Source organism: Podarcis pityusensis (genome assembly GCF_964106645.2).
Source record: "Podarcis pityusensis genome assembly, chromosome: Z".
Lineage (NCBI taxonomy): Eukaryota > Metazoa > Chordata > Lepidosauria > Squamata > Lacertidae > Podarcis > Podarcis pityusensis.
The window spans coordinates 36,073,977-36,085,584 of record NC_138044.1 but is presented as its reverse complement, the minus strand read 5'-3'; the positions used below and the strand labels follow the sequence as shown (position 1 = coordinate 36,085,584).

Below are 11,608 nucleotides of genomic sequence, written 5' to 3'. Positions count from 1 at the left end.
AAGAATCATCAATATGTCTGCTGGTATAGCCCAAAGTTTTCTGAATGCATTCTCTCCCTCATACACACACTCATCAACATGGCAAAATAAAAACAACAAAATGTGAAATGTACACTTCTCATTTAAAGATAGATAGATAAACACCCACACACCATTTCCCCCCATCTTATTTTAACTATACTGGCTGCACTGAATACTTTCTGGTTAAAGAGATAACAACAAACAAACATCAAAGTTATTCCTTTCTTTTAAGAAATTTTATTTCACTAGAAACAAAATGGTCAATTATCTTGCATATGAGTACAAGTTATTTTTGGACAAGACAAATGCCTTGCTTGATGAACGTTTCCCAAGATAGCAGTATATTTGTCTCCAGGAGAACAGTTGATACATGAGAAATTGCATTCCTTTTTTAAAAATAGTGTTTTATGTGATATAACAAAAAATACCACATAAAAATAACCATACCATAATCCTTAGATCAACTATATATGCAATCCATAACAACTCGCAAAGATGAGATTTCTAAAATTCCTTGACTTCCCTCCACTCCCCTTCTTGGTTCTTTTGTTTTACATTTGTTCATGCACGTCCTTAATATCTTCAATTCACAATAATTTCCAGTTTTATACATTATTCATCATATTACAAGTGTTTTTCAAATTTCTGCTAATGTATAATAGTGTACACAGTGCTATGGAAATATGCAATAAATATTTCACATTTTTCAAATTATTGTCCTCTTATTTTGTTGGGTTTCTAATTAATTAATCAATTCTGCATAGTCCATTAATTTGCTTTACCAATCTTCTTTATCTTCTTTGGTGGGGGCTTCTTCTTTTTCAAATTCTGGGATGATCATGGCTGAGCAGCTGCTATCAGATACAGGAGGAAATTCTTCTGCTCTATGAAAACATTTAATCCTTGATAAACCAGTGTCAAGGCTTCCATTTTTTTTAACAAAGGTTATTTTAAGAATTTTCTTCAAATCATTCTATATCATTATCAAAGCTTTTAAAATAACCTTACATTGCCACCACATATAGTAGCCTCTCAAACGAGTCACCCTCCTTTCCTGTTTCATTTCCAAAATAGCCATGGCACCCCAGAGCAATTCCCACGAGGTGCTGGTTTCATCTACCACCACCTTTTGTTTCCCCCGTATTTGCCTCAAACCTCACACCTCTTCTTGTTCCACCTCAGTGGTTTTAACATTCAGTTCTTTAAATTGTCCCATCACCTGTGCCAGTGAATTCACATTTTTCTCCATTTGAGAGGCTGCCATACTCACAGTATTTATTGTCTGTTTAGTATTTTTTCTTCTTCTTACACAGATGTGCTCCTTGCTGTCTGCCTCTTGTCACATTTTTCTGCCTGGCTGGGACAAAAAGAGCAACCCAGAGCCTTGGAACAAGCTGGGACCCAATGACCAGTACAAGGTATGGTATGAAATACTTAACTAGGGTTATGATGCTGGTTATCCTATAGGCCAGGGATGGGGAGTCTGGTGTCCAGCAGAGATTGTTGGGACTCCAACTTCCACCAGCCCCATCCCTGACATCTATGGCTGAAGGGCAAGTAATAATAATAATAATAAAGACCATTTGGTGGGAGGAATAATAAGCTTCAGGTTTGGAAGGCCTGGGGTATGTGATCACAGCATTTTGGGGTTGGACTAGATGACCCTTGGGTCCCTTCTATGATTCTTCACTCTCCTCTCCAGTTCAATCTTCTAAACTCTGACTGAATAAGCATGATAGATCCCTAAGTTTCTGCCATTGACTCGTGATTCTTCCTGCAAAATGTCTTTTAAGCCCATTAAAGCTGAATGATTAGAGATCCTTTCCTTCCATTGAAGCAAAGGGGTATAATTTCAGTGTGTGTGAGGCAGAAGTATCATAATATTAACTGCCTGTTTAGGGCTCCTAGTAAGTTTCTTGCAGTTCAGCTCTGAAAATACTTCCTTGTGTCTTGCTCTCAGCCCCAGCAGCTGATTTTCAGGGGGGAGCCAGGTGCAGTTGAGTAAGGATAAACAATGAAAATGAGGTGTCTGGCCTTGCATAATGTCACCGTTTAGGTACAACTTGAGCTGTTAAAAGGTTTAAGCACTTGTTCTGGGAGTTCAAAAGCATTCAATGCAATCCAGAGAAGAATTAAGCCTTGCTTGAGACCACTGAAATAGAAACCTAAAACGGAGCACTTCAGATGGGCAGGATATAAATAAATTATTATTATTATTATTATTATTATTATTATTATTATTATTGGCTTTCACAAAATGTTCTTTCATGTTCTCAAATGACTGAGACCTAAAGGAAAACAAAAGCTTTGTTTGGGCTTCAGTGTTTAAATACTCAATGAGCTCGCACTTCCTATTTGTCTGCCATGACAATTGGCTATGCCAATTACAAAGGAGCCATTCCATGCTGGTAATTGAGGATAATATGGGAGTAATTATCCCTCCAACCCTCCCAGGTTGCAGATCGTCCTGATACCTGCTATCCGTCCAGAAGGAAGAGGGGACAGGGGCAGCTGTGTGTAAGTCGCACAGTTGTGGCAACTATCCAAAGCTGGCCCCATGAGCAAAGGACACATTTTTTAAGATAAAAATTCGGACTTAACGGGCATGCTCTGAACCAGTGGAGATAAAATAACTTCCTGATTTAATCAGCCACTGAGAAGGATTTGATCTGGGGAAAGACTTTTGTCAAGACGAAAACAAAATGGCTTGAAATACGTAAGTGAATGCTATCTTAATTACAAAATGGGCTGTGTGAAATTTTGACTATGATTCTGGCAATGATCATTAAAGGAAAGATGAAAGGAAATCCTGATGGAGCTATTGTTTCAATGTGGAGAGATCATCTCATTAACAGCTGGAAGGAGGCCAAGACAGAGTTTTGGATAACTGCCCAGGATTAATGGTGGACTATGACACGGGTGGTGCTATGGTCTAAACCACTGAGCCTCTTGGACTTGCCGATCAGAGGGTCAGCGGTTCAAATCCCCACAACAGGGTAAGCTGCTGTTGCTCAGTCCCAGCTCCTGCCAACCTAGCAGTTTGAAAGCACTCCCAAAAGTGCAATAGGTACCACAACAACAGGAAGGTAAACGGCTTTTCCATGCACTGCTCTGGCTTCGCCAGAAGTGGCTTAGTCATGCTGACCACATGACCCGGAAAAACTGTCTGCGGACAAACGCCATCTCCCTCGGCCTGTAAAGCGAGATGAGCTCTCGTGGCTCAGTTCCAATCCCCACAATGGGGTGAGCTGCTGTTGCTCAGTTCCAGCTCCTGCCAACCTAGCAGTTTGAAAGCATGCCCAAATGGCAATATGGATACTTTAAACACATGCAGAAAGACAAACGTTTCCTCAATTTCAGCTGAGTTTCTTGCATTCCAGGGGGTTGGACAACCTATTTCTTAATAGGTTTAATTGGGTTTAGTGCTTTCTTTCTGCATGTCATTCCTTGAACAGCTTCCTCTGCAAAGATAAGGCTTGCTTTCATTGCTCCATTCATTTGTACATTGGACTAGTGTTGTGTGGAGGGAAATGCAGGCCCTGGGCTGAAAAATGTCCCCCTCCTGCCCTCTTGTGTTTGAAATTCTAGAATAAGAAACTGCCTCTTTCCCCTCAGCTGCTATGTCTGTTTGTGACATCACAGGAGACCATACACAGACAGGGCTGAGGAAACTAGGCCTCAAGGGTGGGTGCATTTATTAATAAACAAATGATGACTGATGAGCCCCTCCCCTCATGACACGTGTGGCATGTGGACTCCATGGCACCCTCAGAAACCCTCCTTAGCACCCACCAAGGCCACCTGACCGTACCATTTAAAAAAGGTTTTCCCCAAATCTGTTAGTTTTTACACTGCTGCAAGAACTTTGCTTTTTGTAGTTGAGGGATTGGTATTATTTATTTATTTTGCCCTTTGTGAGAAATAAATAAACTGTTTACTTTGACTTAGGTCTATGGATCCTTTTAAATAAAGTGACCTGGACAAAATGGGTGAATTAGGAAAGTTTTTTATTACACACATTTGCAAATGGGGTAAGCCAAGATCAGGCACATCTTCATCAGGAAAAACATCTTATAAAGTTGCTTGTCCAGCCGCAAGTCCCTCCTTCCACGCCCACAAGAAGGGGCGTGCCAGTTTACAGAAGTATCGTGTTCATCTCATTAACATTTTACCATTCCACTTCCCATGTTAATCATAATAGAATACAACACAGCACAATACAATACAATAACTTTTATTGGCATTTCAAGTTAATGGCAATTCATAATTCATAAATATCATGAATCGTAATCATAAATCACAATTCATAATTCATAAATATCATGAATCCTAAATCATGAATCCTAAATCATAATTCAGAAATATCATGAATCCTAAATCATGAATCGTGAATCATAAATAGTGATTCATAATTCATGATTCGTGATTCATAAATAGCATGAATTGTAAATCATAATTCATAAATATTAATTGTAATTCATAATTCATAATTCATAGTTCATAAATATCATGCTTTGAAAATCATGAATCGGAATTCATAATTCATAAATATCATGAATCGTAGATCGTAAATAATAATTCATAATTATTGTGAATCATAATTCACAATTCACAATTCACATCATGTGAATTCACAATTGCCATTAACTTTCAATTCTTCATTGATAAGAGGCAGTGGGGTGAGCGAGGTCAGGGCCACATCCACACCATATAACGCGCTATGAAGCCGCTTTAAACACTCATGGCTTCTTCCCCCAAAGAATCTGGGAGCTATAGTTTGAAAAGGGTCTGAGAGTTGTTAGGAGACCCCCTGTTCCCTGCCAAGAAGGGAACCCTATCCCTACCCCTGAGTCTAACTTTAACTCTAACCCTAATGCTAACCCTTATTCCTTAACTAGTGCTACAATTCAGAGTGTTCCCTGGCAAGAAGGGAACCCTAACCCTGCCCACTAACCAGAGCTACAATTCCCAGAGTTCCCTGGCAAGAAGGGAACCCCACCCCTACCCCTACCCCTGCCTCTTAACTAGAGCTACAATTCCAGAGTTCCCTGGCAAGAAGGAACCCTACTCCTACTCTACCCTAACCCAACCATAACCCTAACTCTAACCCTAACCCTAACCCTAATCCTAATCCTAAACCACCCTAACAACCCTCCATCCCCTTAACCACCTACAGTTCCCAGAATCCCTGAGGGGAAGCCATTCCTGTTTAAAGCGTCTTCATAGCACTTTCAATGGACGGTGCTCCTAATGTGGCCTAATGTTTCCTCCCTCATTTTCTTCTCTCTCCCCACTGCCCCATCAAAAGCACTAAACCCAATTAAACCTATTAAGAAATAGGTTGTCCAACCCCCTGGATTGCAAGAAACTCAGCTGAAATTGAGGAAACGTTTGTCTTTCTGCATGTGTTTATAGTATCCATATTGCTATTTGGAATACTCAAAATGCGGGGAGGGACCTCAGATGCACACCCACCTCCCTTCATTTTTTGGAGGGAGGGTCTCTTTCCCTCCCCCACCTGCCCAGCAGCTTCCCTGCCTGCTATCTCCCCCTCCATCATCCCACTGGCATTGCATCCTCCCCACAGCCCCTCCCCAAGCTTGCTGCGCCCCAAGGCATTTTGAACTCACCTGAACCCTTGCAGGGAAAGGGGCAGGGCACAGTGGGAATGGGAAAGGCGACCGGGCTACTTAAACCACGCCCCTTTTCCAACGGAAGCAGCATGGGGGGGCCCTCCATGAGAGAACAACAGAAAAGAACAAAGAACAAAGAAGACGGAAATGGCACACAGTTCCTTCCATTCCCAGCTTCCAAAGAATGTCAACACAGAGCATGTGATCCAGTAGTCACACACACTCTGCATCACAGGAGAGAATGAAACTGCTAACATTCAGCACCCCCTTCTCTGCTTCTCTTGAACTCTTTGACTTTAACCCTTCAGTGGTGTCAAAACTTTTCTCAAAGTGGGCCAGATTTGATGAAGTGAAGGGCTGTGAGGGCCGACCAAAGGGCCAACCGAAGGTGTTAACCTTTTTTTAGAATTGAAGTTGTTGAGGTTTTTTACCCCAGGAAATAAACTGCCACAGGGGCCAGATTAAACCAACCGACATGCCGGTTTGGGCCCCCAAAACGGACTTTGGACATGCCTAACTTAAGCTCATTGTGCAATCAGTTTTAAGATTTGCTGGATGATTTAAGTGTATGAGTTGTGCGGGTAGCTTCTGGAAGACCTAAACCACTTCAACTTTTGCAGCTTGTAGAGGGAGAACATTTGCTCTTCTGAAATCTGGGCGCTCCTTTTTCAGCTTGTCATAGTCCACTTTCACCACATAGAACTGGAAGAGAGAAGCACAGCTCTTAGGATGACAAGCATTATCTCCTGCTTGGACTAATGCCATGCGATCTACATGGGGCTACCTTTGAAGGTGCCTCAGAAACTACAACTAATCCAGAATGCGGCAACTGGACTGGGGCCTGGGAGTGGCAACTGGGACCATATAGCACCAGTCCTAAAGGCTCCCATAAAGAACGGAGTGAACTCCAGCATGGCCTTCTGCAAAACCGCGCTGCTGTCGATTATTTATTGATGCTTCATCATTATGGCCGTGAACAAGTGGCCGACATGTGTTGTTTCAATATTACTGATAATTCTAAAGCCATTCAAAGCCAAATCTCTCATTTGCAAAATCTTACACACCACATTAAACAGGACGTTGGATTTTCTGGCCTCTGGGATTCTTTCACCCAGTGGCTTACCGCTTGGTTGCCAAACCTGACTTGGCTTCGTAATCTCTTTCAATATGCCATTGTCATTATATGTATATTAATTTTGCTATGTTGCTTCCTCCAATGCATTCCTGGACTCATAAGTCTTTTGTCTCGGCTTCTCTCTCCCCCTCAGCCACCCAATAAAATCACTGCTGCCTATTTTGCGAAATGGCAGCACCAACAGTAAACATTAGGGGAGATGTGGACGGACTTATTTCGGGCATGCGCTGGCATACCACGTATCCCGAAGTATTTTTGTCCCGTCAACCCTGGCGAACTTATTTCGGGCATGCGCTGGCATACCACGTATCCCGAAGTATTTTTGTCTTATTCACCCAGAACACCTCGCAAACAAGAAAAGAAAGAGGGAGATGAAGGGAAGCTCTGCTTCTGCACATGACTGTGGCATGATGGGAAGTCTTGCTTCTAAGTTTTTCTCTGGCATGATGGGAAGTCTTGCTTCTAAGCTTTTCTCTGCTTCTGCACATGCTGCACAACCCGTTCTAAATACCAAGACATTCCCTCATCTCCCTAGGATGTTCAGTTCATATTAAGGTCATGAAAACATTATACTCTGACCTGTTCTTAATGCATAGTTGACCACATCTACGGAACGCGATTATTATATTCTTTCATGTTATGATCAATCATTAGTAATTGTTTTAGTCTTGCTATATCAATCACTAGTTATAATTTAATTAGGAGGTTTCATGCCTGTCTAGTTCTGTGCTCCCTTTCCCAGCCTTTAATCTATTGGTGATTAATGCCTATATGTAACCTTTGCTTTGTACTTGTGTTAACCAATCAGCAACAAGTTGCTTTGTGTTTGTGTCAACCAATCAGCAATGAGCGCACCTGTGGCAATGTTGTAATATTCAATAAAAGAGTCTCCTTGGGGCTTGCTCGAGAGATGCCTCTCACATGACACTTGCTACTCGTCTGTCGTTATTTCAACCCAACAGTGTTGCCAAGCACAATTCAAAGCGTTGGTGCTGACCTTTAAAGCCTTGAATGGCCTCAGCCCAGTAACCTGAAGGAGCGTCTCCACTCCCATCGTTCAGCCCGGACACTGAGGTCCAGCTCCGAGGGCCTTTTGGCGGTTCCGTCACTGCGAGAAAAGAGGTTAAAGGAAACCAGGCAGAGGGCCTCCTGAGTGGCGGTGCCCTCCCAGTGGAATGCCCCCCCCCACTGTCAGATGGTAAGGAGATGAAGAACTACAGAACTTTAATAAGATACTTGAAGGCAGCCTGTATCAGGAAGTTTTTTATGTTTGACATTATTTTTCATATTTTGCTAGAAGCTGCCCATAGTAGCTGGGGATAACTAATAAAATATTATTATTATTTAACTAACAGAAAAGTTATGAACTAAGTGCCCAAACAAGATGTAGCGTGTGCACCATTTCATGTTTTACTGGAAAACCTTGCTTCACTGTTAGCTGGTAGGCAGGGCCTTGGGGGGAAATTTCCCCTTGAATCTGACTTAGGACTTCAGCACTGCCACTACAGAGTGACAGTATCATCATAATTTCACCATGGCAACCAGCTGCTTCATTTCCACTTATTTGAAAGGCAGGTCATTGAGTATTTATTTTATTTATTTATTTTTGAATATAATATTTATTAAGTTTTCCATTTTAATATTTTTTCCATTTTCTACACACAGAGATATTTTAACTGCGTCATAAAAAAAAGTAAAGGTCCCCTGACAGTTAAGTCCAGTTAAGTCGCAGACTACTCTGCGGTTGCGGCACTCATCTCACTTTACAGGATGAGGGAGCCGGCGTTTGTCCGCAGACAGTTTTTCTGGGTCATGTGGCCAGCATGAATAAACCAATTCTGGTGCAAAGGAACACCAAAACCAGAGCAGCGCACAGAAACACTGTTTACCTTCCCGCCAGAGCAGTATCTTTATATCTACTTGCACTTTTGGGCGTGCTTTCAAACTGCTAGGTTGGCAGGAGCTGGAACTGAGCAACAGCAGCTCACCCCATTGTGGGGATTGGAACTGAGCCACGAGAGCTCATCTCGCTTTACAGGCCGAGGGAGACGGCGTTTGTCCGCAGACAGTTTTTCCGGGTCATGTGGTCAGCATGACTAAGCCACTTCTGGCGAAGCCAGAGCAGTGCATGGAAAGGCCGTTTACCTTCCTGTTGTTGTGGTACCTATTGCACTTTTGGGAGTGCTTTCAAACTGCTAGGTTGGCACGAGCTGGGACTGAGCAACAGCAGCTTACCCTGTTGTGGGGATTTGAACCACTGACCCTCTGATCGGTAAGGCCAAGAGGCTCAGTAGTTTAGACCACAGCACCACCCGTGTCATAGTCCACCATTAATCCTGGGCAATTATCCAAAACTCTGCCTTGGCCTCCTTCCAGCTGTTAATAAGATGATGCCTCCACACTGAAACAATAGCTTTCCCTTAATGATCATTGCCAGAATCATAGTCAAAATTTCACACAGTCCGTTTCTTAATTAAGATAGCATCCACTTACGTATTTCAAGCCATTTTGTTTTGGTCCTGACAAAAGTCTTTCCCCAGATCAAATCCTTCTCAGTGGCTGATTAAATCAGCAAGTTATTTTATCTCCGCTGGTTCAGAGCATGCCCGTTAAGTCCGAATTTTTATCTTAAAAAAGTTCTTTGCTCATGGGGCCAGCTTTGGATAGTTGCCACAACTGTGTGACTTACACACAGCTGCCCCTGTCCCCTCTTCCTTCTGGATGGACAGCAGGTATCAGGACGATCTGCGGTTGGAGTGCCCCCCCCCAACCCTGGGAGGGTTGGAGGGATAATTACTCCCATATTATCCTGAATTACCAGCATGGAATGGCTCCTTTGTAATTGGCATAGCCAATCGTCATGGAAGAAAAGCAGGAAGTGTGAGCTCATTGAGTATTTAAACATTGAAGCCCAAACAAAGCTTTTGTTTTCCTTTAGGTCTTGGTCATTTGAGAATGTGAAAGAACATTTTGTGAAAGCCAATAATAATAATAATAATTTATTTATATCCTGCCCATCTGAAGTGCTCCGTTTTAGGTTTTTATTTCAGTGGACTCAAGCAAGGCTTAATTCTTCTCTGGATTGCATTGAATGCTTTTGAACTCCCAGAACAAGCGCTTAAACCTTTTAACAGCTCAAGTTGTATCCAAACGGTGACATTATGCAAGACCAAACACCTCGTTTTCATTGTTTATCCTTACTCAACTGAACCTGGCTCCCCCCTGAAAATCAGCTGCTGGGGCTGAGAGCAAGACACAAGGAAGTATTTTCAGAGCTGAACTGCAGGAAACTTACTTTAGGCCTAGGAGCCCTAAACAGGCAGTTAATATAACGATTCTTCTGCCTTACATACACTGAAATTATACCCCTTTGCTTCAATGTAAGGAAAGGCTCTGTAATCATTCAGCATTAATGGGCTTAAAAGACATTTTACAGGAAGAATCACTTTGACTTAAGGTCTTTGCATCCTTTCAAATAAAGTGATCTGGACAAAATGGGTGAATTAGAAAAGTTTTTTATTATACAAACTTGCAATTGGCTAACCCAAGATCAGTGGCTTGTCCGGCCGCAAGTCCCTCCTTCCATGCCCACAACAAGGGACATGCCAGTTTACAGAAGTATTGTGTCCACCTCATTAGCATTTTACCATTCCACTTCCCATGTTAATCATAATAGAATACAACACAACACAACACAACACAATACAATAACCTTTATTGGCATTTCAAGTTAAGACATTTCGAAATGGTATGAGAAAAAGTCTTTTTTCTTCCTGTTTCCTGTTTCCAAGCGATTTGAATGGGGAAGTCCTTTCGATTCCTCAGTAATAAGAGGCAGTGGGGTGAGGGAGGCCAGGGCCACATCCACACCATTTAACACGCTATGAAGCCACTTTAAACACTCATGGCTTCTTCCCCCAAAGAATCTGGGAGCTATAGTTGGAAAAGGGTGCGGACAGTTGTTAGGGGACCCCCTGTTCCCTGCCAAGAAGGGAACCCTACCCCTACCCGAGGCTAACCCTAACTCTAACCCTAATGCTAACGCTTAACCCTTAACTAGAGCTACAATTCCCAGAGTTCCCTGGCAAGAAGGGAACCCTACCCCTACCCCTACCCCTGACGCTAACCCTAACTCTAACTCTAATGCTAACCCTTAACCCCTAACTAGAGCTACAATTCCCAGAGTTCCCTGGCAAGAAGGGAACCCTACCCCTACCCCTACCCCTACCCCTGACGCTAACCCTAACTCTAACTCTAATGCTAACCCTTAACCCCTAACTAGAGCTACAATTCCCAGAGTTCCCTGGCAAGAAGGGAACCCTACCCCAACCCTACCTCTACCCCTGACGCTAACCCTAACTCTAACCCTAAGGTTAACCCCTAACTAGAGCTACAATTCTCAGAGTTCTCTGACAAGAAGGGAAACCAAATCCTTCTCCTACCCCTACTCCTGACACTAACCCTAAGGTGAACCCTTAACCAGAGCTGCAATTCCAAGAGTTCCCTGGCAAGAAGGGAACCCGAATCCTACCCCTACCCTGACGCTAACCCTAACTCTAACCTTAACGCTAACCCTTAACCCTTAACCAGAACTACACTTCCCAGCGTTCCCTGACAAGGGAACCCTTCCCCTTCCCCTACCCTACCCCTAACTCTAACCCTAGCCCTAATCCTGAACCACCCTAGCAACTCTCCGTCCCCTTAACCACCTACAGTTCCCAGAATCCCTGAGGGGAAGCCATTCCTGTTCAAAGTGTCTTCATAGCACTTTCAATGGACGGTGCTCCTAATGTGGCCTAATGTTTCCTCCCTGATTTTC

At 42.9% G+C, this 11,608-nt stretch overlaps 2 long non-coding RNA genes across 2 annotated transcripts; both read right to left on the bottom strand.

Moving 5' to 3' along the window:
• Window positions 1–310: 310 nt before the first annotated feature.
• Window positions 311–7,627, bottom strand: LOC308468362. Its single transcript, XR_013981588.1, has 3 exons — window positions 7,369–7,627; window positions 5,652–6,356; window positions 311–905 (listed from the first exon to the last, which is right to left on the bottom strand). It is a non-coding gene; the product is annotated as an uncharacterized lncRNA (long non-coding RNA).
• Window positions 7,628–10,487: 2,860 nt separating this feature from the next.
• LOC308468383 lies at window positions 10,488–11,394 on the bottom strand. Its single transcript, XR_013981622.1, has 2 exons — window positions 11,327–11,394; window positions 10,488–11,120 (listed from the first exon to the last, which is right to left on the bottom strand). It is a non-coding gene; the product is annotated as an uncharacterized lncRNA (long non-coding RNA).
• Between the last annotated feature and the right edge of the window lie 214 nt (window positions 11,395–11,608).